This window comes from Callospermophilus lateralis, chromosome 1 (genome assembly GCF_048772815.1).
Source record: "Callospermophilus lateralis isolate mCalLat2 chromosome 1, mCalLat2.hap1, whole genome shotgun sequence".
NCBI classification, from domain to species: Eukaryota; Metazoa; Chordata; class Mammalia; order Rodentia; family Sciuridae; genus Callospermophilus; species Callospermophilus lateralis.
Window position 1 is genome coordinate 118,065,634 of NC_135305.1, and position 11,030 is coordinate 118,076,663.

Below are 11,030 nucleotides of genomic sequence, written 5' to 3' on the forward strand. Positions count from 1 at the left end.
CAAATCAAAGACACAGATTGGTAGAATGACTAAAAAACAAAATCAATAAATGGGATGGATTTAAACTAAAAAAGCTTCTTCTCAGCAAAGGAAACAATCATAACATGAAGAGAGAGCCTACAGACTAGGAGAAAGCCTTTGCCACATACATCTAAGATAGAGCACTAATCTCCAGGATATATAAAGAACTCAAAAAACCAAATAAACAAATAACCTAATCAATAGATGGGGTAAGGAACTGAACAGACACTTCACAGAAGAAGAAATACAACTGATCAATAAACATATGAAAAAATGTTCATCATCTCTAGTGATTAGAGAAATACAAATCAAAACTATTCTAATATTTCATCTCACTCTAGTCAGAATGGCAATACATGTAATAATAAATGCGAGGAAAAAGGTACAAAAAGCACAAATTTGCTGGTGGGACTGCAAATTTGTGCAACTACTCTGGAAAGTGGTATGAAATTCCTCAGAAAACTTGGAATAAAACCATCATTTGACCCAATTTATTCCACTCCTTGATATGTACCCAAAGGACTTAAAATCAGAATACTGTAGTGACACAGCCACATCAATGTTTATAGCAGCTCCATTAATAATAGCTAAACTAAGAAACCAACCTGGAGCCTTTCCATTGATGAATGGATAAAGAAAATATAGTACACACACAATGGAATATTAATCAGCCTTAAAGAAGAATGAGAGTATGGCATTTGCATGTAAATGGATGGAGCTGAAGCATATCATCCTTAGTGAAATAAACCAAACCCAGAAAACCAAAGGCCAGATGTTTTCTCTGATAAGCAGATGCTGACCCATAATGGAGAATGACGAATAAAGGGACTTTGGATTGTGCAGAGGGAAGTGTAGAGAGGAGAGAGGGAGTGGGAAGTACAGTGGAATGAGATGGACATTATTACCCTACATACATGTATGATGATACTACTGGTGTGACTCTGCACCATGTTCAGGCAGAGGAAGGAGAAGTTGTGCTCTATTTGTGTATAATGTGTCAAGATGCATTCTAATGTCATGTATAACTAATTGGAACAAATTTAAAAAATTTATATATATGATCCCCTGGGCAAGATAGTGACACAGGAGGCTGAAGCAGGATGGTTGCAAGTTCAATGCCAGCCTCAGCAATTAGCCCCAAGCAATTAGTGAGAAACGTTTACAAAATTAAAAATAACTCAGTGGAAATATGCCCCTGGGTTCATGGGTTCAATGCCCAGAAAAAAGCAAGACCCAACTACACATTATTTACAAGTCACATATCTTACAGGCAAAGTCATCCACAGACTAGGGGCGAATGAATGGGAAAAGATATATCAGGTAAATGGAAACTGAGAGAAAGCAGGGGAAGCTATTTTTATATCAGACAAATTAGAATTCAAGCCAAAATTTATCAGAAAAGGCAAGTAAGTTCACTTCATTCTGGTTAAAAAAATCATCCAACAACAGGATATAATTACTATGAATATTTATACCCCTCCCCTCCAAAAATGGTGTCTATGTGCACAAAACAAACCCTTCTCAAGTTAAAGGATCAAACAGAGCATAATACAATAGTACTGGATGATTTAAACACACCTCCCTAACCATTAGATAGGTCAGCCAGACATAAACAAAGTAAAGACACTTCAGGACTAAAAAATGCTATTAATTAAATAGATCTATCAGAAAAACAGAATATTTTATCTATTGTCAACTGAATTCACTTTCTTCTCAGTGGCAGACGGCACATTTTCTAAAATAAATCATATATCAGGGCATAAAGCAAATACAAAAAATTAAAGATAATTCTGTGCATGTTATAAGATCATAATGGAATAAAATTTGAAATCAATGGCAAGATAAAAAACAAAAACCAGTGTAACACCTGGAGATTACATAACTACTCTTGAATGAGGATTAAATCACAAAAGGAATAAAGGAAGAAATAGAAAGATAATAAATAACATAATGTTACCCCTCAAGGTTCTACAAAAAGAAGAATAACCTAATATCAAAATCAGTAGAAGAATAATTAAATCAGAGCAAAAGTTAATGGCATTGATAATTTAAAAGCCAACACAAAGGATCAATGAGACAAAGAGTTGGTGCTTTGAAAAGATAAACTATATTGATAACCCATTAGCCAAACTAACCAAAAGAAAGAAGATCCAAATTAACAAAATTAGAGATGAAAAAGGAAATATCACTGTAGACGCTACAGAAATCCAGATCATTAGAAACTACTTTGAACATTTACAGTAAAATAAGCTAGAAAACTTCAAAGATATTGACATATTCTTAGAGATATATGATCTACACACATTGAACCACGAGGATATAGAAAACTTACACTGACCAATATTAAGTAATGAAATTAAAGCAGTTATTAAAAACCTTCCAACAAAGAAAAGCCTAGAACCAGATGGATTTTCAGATGAGTTTTACCAGACCTTTAAAGAAGAACTAATGCTAATCCTCTTCAAATTATTTCATGAAATTGAAAAGGAGGAAACGGCCAAATTAATTCTATGGAGCCAGTATCACCCTAATACCAAAACCAGACAAAGGCACATTAAGAAAAGAAATTTCAGACCAATATTCTTGATGAACATAGATGCAAAATTTTTTAATAAAATATTGGTAAAACACATTAAGAAGACTGTTCACCATGATCAAATTGGCTTCATCCTAGGATGCATGTTAGTTCAAAATAGGCAAATCAATAAATGTAATTCAACACATAAACAGACTTAAGGACAAGAATCTCATGATTATCTCAATAGATGCAGAAAAAAGCATTTGACAAAATCCAGCACTCATTCATGTTTAAAACACTAGAAAAACTAGGGATAGAAGGAACTTTCCTCAACATTGTAAAGGTTACATATAACAAACTCAAGGACAATATCATACTGAATGAAGAAAAAACTGAAAGCATTAATTAATACAGAATTCATATTGTCAAAATGGCCATACCACCTAAAGCAATATATAGATTTAAACAATATACATCAAAATACCAATGACAATCTTCACACAACTTCGAAAAACAGTTCTGAAATGTATTTAGATGAATAAGAGACCTGGAACAGGAAAAGCAATCCTGAGCAAGAAGAGTAATGCTGAAGGAATTACAATACTGGGCCTCAAATTATGCTGCAGTTTTAGTAACAAAAAGAGAATGGTACTGGTATTAAAACAGACATAAAGACAAATGAAATAGAACAGAAGACACACACACAAATTCACATAGATACAGTTATCTGATACTCAACAAAAGTGCCAAAATGTTCTTTTTAACAAATGGTGCTGGGAAAACTTAATATCCATAAGTAGAAGAATGAAACTTTATCCCTATCTTTTACCTTGTACAAAATTCAAATTAAAGTGGATCAAAGATTTAGGAATTAGACCAGAAAATCTCTGCTAGAAGAAAATGTAGGCTCAACACTTCAACATATTTACAGAAGGAAGCATCCACTTCCTTATTAATACTCCTAAAGCATAAGAAATAAAACCAAGAATCAGCAAGTGGGATGGCATCAAATTAAAAAGCTCCTGCACAGAAAAGAAAACAATTAAGAAAATGAAGTGAGAGCCTAGAAAAGGGGAGAAGATATTTTCCAGCTGCTTTTCAAATAGGGGATTAATATCCAGAATACATAAAGAACTCAAAAAAGTTAACATCAAGAAAAAAAATAACTCAATTAATAAATGGGTAAAAGAACTAAATACATACTTCCCAAAAGGAGAAATATAAATGGTCAATAAATACATGAAAAAGAGTTCAACATCTCTAGCAATCAGAGAAATGTAAATCAAAATTACACTGAGATTTCATCTCATCACATTCAGAACGACAATTATTCAGAATACAAATAATAAGAAGCATTGGTGAGGATGTGGGGGAAAATGTATACTCACACATTTTTAGTGGGACTGAAAATTAGTATGCCCACTTTAGGTAAGAGTATGGAAATTCCTGAAAAACTAAGAATGGAACCACCATATGACCCAACTATCCCACTCTTTGGTAAATATTCGAAAGATCTAAAATCAGTATACTATTGGGTTGCAGTAACATTGGTGCTTACAGCAGCACAACTCACAACAGCCAAGCTATGGAATGAACCTAGTGTCTGATAAAAGAGAAATGGATAAAGAAAATGTAGTATTTATACAAAAGACAAATGGATAAAGAAAATGTAGTATTTATACACAATGGAGTATTTTTTTTAATTCAGCCAATTTATTGTAAACAGGAAAACCCTAGGACTCTATCATACTGGCTGTGTCACATGCTCTTTCACATCAACTAGTCAAAAACAAGACTTAAAAAGTCCCCAGTAACTAATAACTTAATGTGTTTCACAAATCTCATCTGCTAAACACGGAGTAAATAGAAGTATCTGGGGTAGTCTGTTATTGCTCATGGACTGCAGCTGGGATCCATTTAAATGAATCCATTAGTATGCCTGAGTGACCCAACAGTAGCTCTAGATCCCATTTGGAAACCAGAAATTGCTGGAGCACACTAAACAAGTGCAGGTTCATGGAAGACTACAAGGAATTGCTTTCAGATCTCTTCAGGTGCCTTTTCTCATACAAATGACACTTGTAAATTTTATTCATTTTTTTTAAAGAGCTAAAAGTTACTTAATAGCACATAATTTTCCTCAGAAAAGGTAGGTGGATTTTCATTCTCTTTTACAGTGATGGACATAAACACTCAGGACAAATTTTAGATTCATCTTGTATATATTTGCAGTTTGATGAAAAGCTGCATAGTCTACAAATGCATTAGACCAGAAGGAAGTGATAACTTCATACACCTTCTGATGGACCAAGACAGCTTCACACAAGGAGGCTCTTGAAGTTACAGCACCACATTGACCTGACAATAGAAAGGGAGCCCTGCTTTTTTTTTTTTTTTTTTTTTTTTTTTTTGCAGGTCAAGGGGTAGGAAAGAGATTTACTTGGTTTAAAATCTCACAGTGAGGGATTAATAGTGTGTTGGGGGGGCGGGTCAGGTGCTGAGGGTGAAGCCTTCCTGAGGAGATGGCGGCCCTTGAAGGTCTGCTGGAGTGTCTCCTCTGGCCGGCTCGCAAGGATGAAGAGGCAGAGAAGGAAGAGGAAGCTGGCGCCCAAGGGCCTCAGTCTCTCCTGGCTGCGCCGCGATGCTCCCAGAGGCCACACGGGGGTGTGGCAGCATCGTCCGACCTGCGCTTCGGAGCCAGCGCAGCGCAGGGTTGGCGAACGCATATGGAGGACGCGCACTGCGCTTGGCTCTCCTTATCTGGGCTGCCGCCTGGCTGGGCTTTCTTCGCTATCCTTGACGGCCACGGAGGGGCGCGAGTTGCCCGCTTCGGCGAGCGCCACCTGCCAGGCCACGTGCTCGAGGAGCTAGGCCCAGCGCCTAGCGAACCCGAGGGCCTGAGCCAGGCGCTGCGCCGAGCCTTCTTGAATGCCGAAGAGCGGCTCCGCTCGCTCTGGCCCGGTGGCGAACCCGGCGGCTCCACTGTGATCCTGTTGCTGGTCTCCCCGCGCTTTCTATACCTGGCGCACTGCGGTGACTCGCGCGCGGTGCTGAGCCGCGCCGGCGCCGTGGGCTTCAGCACCCAAGACCACCGGCCTCTCCGGCTGCGGGAACGCGAGCGCATCTACAACGCGGGCTGCACCATCCGTCGCCGTCGCGGCGAGGGCTCTCTGGCAGTGTCTCGAGCACTAGGCGATTTTGCTTACAAAGCGGCTCCGGGGAGGCCCCCCGAACTGCAGCTAATTTCCGCGGAGCCTGAAGTGGCTGCCCTGGCACGCCAGACTGAGGACGAATTCGTGCTCCTGGCCTCTGACGGCGTGTGGGACGTTATGTCTGGTGCTGCCCTGGTGCGACTGGTGGCATCGCGCCTCCGTTTGGACCTGGCCCCAGAGCTTCTCTGCGCGCAGCTCGGGAGCCCTGCTTTTGAAAGCAGCCTCCTAGGTTGTGACTAGTATCATTCTTGCCCCAAATTGAGATAATTTGGAAAATGGAAAAACCTAAGATGTGAAAAGACATGACTCCACAGAAAGAAGTCCTGGTAAATCAAGTCATAAGGGGAGGTTACATTTCATTTGAAAATGCCATTCTTTGCCTGAGTTAGTGGACAACAGGACCACTTACTATTACTAGTGCCTGTATGTGGAAATATATTCACAATTTCTCTTGAAGCAAGTTTTAATGATAGTAAATATTTCAAAACTGCTGTTAAATCTACAATAACAATTTCACCTCAAATAGTATCTCATGAAAAAAATATTTTTAAAAGTCCATTCCAGTCATCTGTATGTATGCTTATATTTATATATTAAAAAAATAACACTTAAGGCAAGATCAGACTGGTATCAACGAGGGATTTAATCTTATGGAACTCACTACTTAAGAATGCATATCTCCCAAAAGGTGGCTTTGTATTTGCTGCCTTTTAAATTCATAAAGGGGCAAAATATTGTGGTTCACACACTGACTGCAATTTCACCATAGTAAAAAGTTAAGGGTGGTAACAATAGCTGATGTTGGAAAAGCATGTCACACACTCAGTAGAATCTGAAGTTGACTCCATTTGTACTTGTTAAGTAAATACAGCAACATGTTGATGAGAAATGGTAAAACTGACAGAACACTGCAAACCAACTATGAACAAGAATGGCAATATAATTCAGTCAAAAACAAACCACAGCAATCCTGAGAAATTCAGTTTGGGACAAAATTGATGTAGGGTAAATCTGTATTTCTAGCACTGTAAATAAGTAGGGTATTCTAGATTTTTCCAGCATTTTGCTAGTTGGAATAAAAAACATGTTTAAATTTTATAAAAAGATTAAAACCATGCCTTATATTAACCAGCAATTTCACTAATAAAAGAAAATGACATTGCCTTGTGCATTATCTGCCAAATGTAATGTTCTCCATTGATTTACATGAAACTATCAAGTAGAAAGCAAATTTGAAGATCAATTTTTAAAAAGGTAATTCCTTTTTAAATGTTTTAAAGCCTTCTATGCCAACCTAAGAGGCTTTTACAAAAAGCTAACTTTTCTTCAGACAAGTGACTATTTTACAGAGTAGGGAAGAAAGATTCTATAGGAATATCATTAATCATTTTAAGCAGTTATATAAGGGAAATTTCTCTTAGTAATGAAAAGAAAAATGTAAAATATTTGAGGCATGTATTTTAAAAATATTCTACATCTCTAAGACTCTGTAATTTAATTACTTTGGATTTTTAATATTTCTACATAATGACATTTGACAACTTCTTTTTGTCTGTGTCTCTGATAGTGAACCAGAAACTATTAAAGTGGCCAAGACTGTTTTCCTAGGCTCTGGAAGACTCAGGAATACATCCTCTTTTACTTTCCCAGCAGTGAATGGGAATCTTCAGAGTTTTGCAGCCATGAAGTTAATATGTGGTTTCACAAGGGGAAATAGCGGCAAACCACGCTTGAACTCAGTCATGTTCTGAATCACTTCAGGTTGTGGCAAGGCTGGTGCTTGTGACAAATTTATATCATTTTGACAGGGTAACTCTCCAACAACAGGACAAGAATCCATTTCCCTGGCAAGAATGTGAATGGATACCTTATGTCTCCTTGGGCATCTACTGCTAACATTTCCTTGTAGAATTTGATGATGTCTTCCTTGGTAAGGGTCTTTAAATATGCAACTTCTATATTATCTCTGTCAAAATTGTATTGCTGGGATATGATTTCTCCCCAATATTTAGCACACTCTGCAGATAATTGCTTTGGTTTGTCAAGTCGACGAATTGCTAATGCTTGAATATGTTTTTGGAAGGCTTCTTCTGTCATGTCCTCTATGGACTTTTCCATAGTAATTAAGAAAGCTTCCACTCTGCTTTCTAGGTAGTGTGGTGGCTTTTCTGACTGGATGATGAAGCGCAAGCCCTGTATACCATTAGCTCGACGTGGCCCACTGAAGACAATGTAACCCAGCTGCTCCTTGGTACGCAGGGTATTGAAGCAAGGCTCAGAGATAATCTGACAGAAAAGTTCTAGAAACATGTTTCCGAGGTGCTCTGCATGTCTGTTTGGTAGTATATCTCAATGCCACAGTTATTATGAACTTCATTCCTCTGCTGATAAACAAACCATCCTCTGTCAGGGAGCTGAACTTCTCTATATCGAACCAGCTGACTTGGAAGAAGAGGTTTGGTGTGAGCATATTCAATAAGGGTGTCTTCGACCATTTGCATGATTCCTAATGCAGCCTGTTTTGTTATGTTTCCATGGAGAAGGGCCTCAATGTGCAGCCGTGACAGAAGCTGAGGTATGAAGGCCTTAAGGCGAGGAAGAGTGACATCATCCAGGGCTTCTTTTAACTCCTCTTTAGTCCAGGCCACTTCAGTCATCAGCAAGCGGAGGTAGTACATGGCATGCTGGTGAGGCTGTTCAGCCCGGAAATTGTTGAGAGACCGCATATACGCCTCTTTGATAATTTCAAATCTTTTTTTATCAATCTCAAAGGTAGCCATTTTCTCAGTGATCTTCTTTAGCAATATTGGCTGCTTGTCATTATAACCTTTCACTGAAAGATACATCCTATAGATGGTATTTTGGAGGTCATATCTCAAGCCTGCTAGCTCTGCTGCATATGCATACTCATTGAGTGAGTCTTTGAGGAGCTCAAGGTACAAATAGGCCATGTTACAGTGCAAGGGGTCCACATAAGCAAATGGGCTGAAAAATTCAAAGTTGAGACAAGCCTTTGGCAAGAAAAACTTATCATCTTGTTTGAACCATAGTTTGCTCATAGCTGCATCCTTAATAAGAGCAGGGTATGTTGTTGCTTCTTTTTCTAATGATACAATCTCAAAATTTGTAGGAATAAATTCATTCTTTGTTGGAAGTTTAAATTTCCCATTTAGGTCAGCATTTTGCCATTTCTTAATGACTTCATCTGGTATAGCTTCCTGTTTGTACTGGGTCCCATACCATTCTTCTGTGCGATCAGTTTTTCCTTCAAAAGATTTGGAAACTATTGCAACCCGGACATTTTCTGGTCTGAGCTTATCAAGAACCATCTCTATTAAGTCAGGTCTAAATTCTTCCAGTAAATATTCAGCTGTGAGTACTTCTTCTAGGGGATAATAATGCAATATTCCTGCAATTTTAGATGTATAGCCTCGTGGCCTCTCTTTATCTTTAAACCTAAAAGCAACAGCATTCAAGTCCTTGCACTCTTGGAAAACCCATTCTTGAGGTCCTTCTGCACGTAACTTCTGAATGTATTGAAACATGTGCAAAATTATATCTTCAAAATGTAATAATCCTTCCTCAGTTAAGTCCACATTAATGATAAAAAACATAAAACCTCGAGCTCCTTCCTTCTGTCCACCAACCAGGGTATTTACCCAGCCCTTTGATTTAAGTTCTGATAACAGACTTCCAGGACCTTCATGCCCAATCAGATGACCAAGATAATGACCAGGATTTGATTTATAGTATTTCTGAAGGTCAGGTATGGGAAATGTTACATAAAGATTCCTAATATCCTTAATGGGCACTATTTTATAAAGTTGTTTAAAATGTTCTTCTTGGAAAGGGTGCTCAGGAAATTCTGGCAATGGGACATTTTTATTCTCTACTTCAGAAAATAACTTTACCACAAGATTAGTTAAGTCATCTAAAGATTCTCGGCCCAAAACACAAATAGTCATTAAGCTGGAGGAATAATAAGTAGAATGGAACTTCAGTAGCTCTTGTCTTACATCAATGCCTTCTTGGTTGGGTCGAGTCTCTAGAGTATATTTGTTACCTGTCCCGAATTTGCTGAAGGGGTGTTTGGGATTCCCTGTAGCTTTTTCCAACTGGAAGAGTCTCCAGGCATCATTCATCACATTCTTCTCATGCTCTGAATCAACTGCATTCACTTCTCTGTCTTTACAACTCTCATCAAACAAGGGGCACAGGAAAAACTGTGCAAACCTGTCTAGGGCACCTTCTAGATGTTCATGGGAAACGTCAAAATAGTAATTGGTATGCTCTCCACTGGTAAAGGCATTTGAACTTCCTGCATGCTCACTGAGAAACTGGCTGTATTCATTTTCTTTAGGGTATTTCTTTGTTCCCCAAAAAAGCATATGTTCACAAAAATGACTTAAGCCAGCAATATTTGGAGGATCTGACAGTGAACCTATGTGTACATCCAGTGCTGCTGATGACTTATCCGTGGTGGGATCACTGATGAGAAGTACTTTGATACCATTGGCCAACTCTAGTCCACGGTATTCTCTCTTGTCTTCAGGAGATTTGATAATGTGATTTCCTATTCTCTTGATAGCAGGATTATTCATTTTGCTGTAAGTCTTTTTTTGGAAACCACAGCGACGCTCCGAGGGGGGCAGGCGGGAGCCAAGGACTGAGCATAAGGTGTTGGGTAGCGCGGGGTGCAGCAGCCACGTTAGCCAGTACCACATACCCCTGCGCAGCCGCTGGGATCACGGCGAACGCTTCCTTCTGGCGCTGAGAGCCGGCCCTGCGTACTGCGCATGCTCACTCCTCTGCGCTGCGCCACCTCCCGAGAGCGGCCGAAGGTTTCCACTCCAGGTTTTACCTGGAGCCGGACAGGGAGGGGACTGCGGGGACCGACCGAACCTTGTACAAACTGGCGGGCAGGTGGGACAGAATTTCGGGGGGGAGCTTCGGAGGCCCACCAACCAAGCTTTCCTGGGCGGGGAGGGTCCCAGCAGGTCACACCCTTCGCACCTGCGAGGGTGTCTCCGTTGCATCAGTCTGGCTGTGGGGTGGAGCGCTCTTGAATAAGGTGAGGGCACACACTGCAGGTTTGCCGAGGCACCCAATGGGCTGAGGACAATGGAGTATTATTCAGCCATAAAGAAGAGTGAAATTGTAGTATTTGCTGTTAAGTAGAAGAAAGTTGAAAACATCATACTAAGTGAAATAAACCAGACTCAGAAAGTCAAGAATTGTATGTTTTCTCTCATATGTACAAGCTAGACCAAAATAAGGAT

General features: G+C 39.4%; 2 pseudogenes; one reads left to right on the forward strand and one right to left on the reverse strand.

The window, feature by feature from the left end:
- The first annotated feature begins 5,061 nt into the window (after nt 1–5,061).
- On the forward strand, nt 5,062–5,991 carry LOC143641986 (putative protein phosphatase 1N pseudogene; annotated as a pseudogene).
- A 1,121-nt stretch (nt 5,992–7,112) lies between these two features.
- LOC143637828 (insulin-degrading enzyme pseudogene) lies at nt 7,113–10,475 on the reverse strand (annotated as a pseudogene).
- Nucleotides 10,476–11,030: the final 555 nt, after the last annotated feature.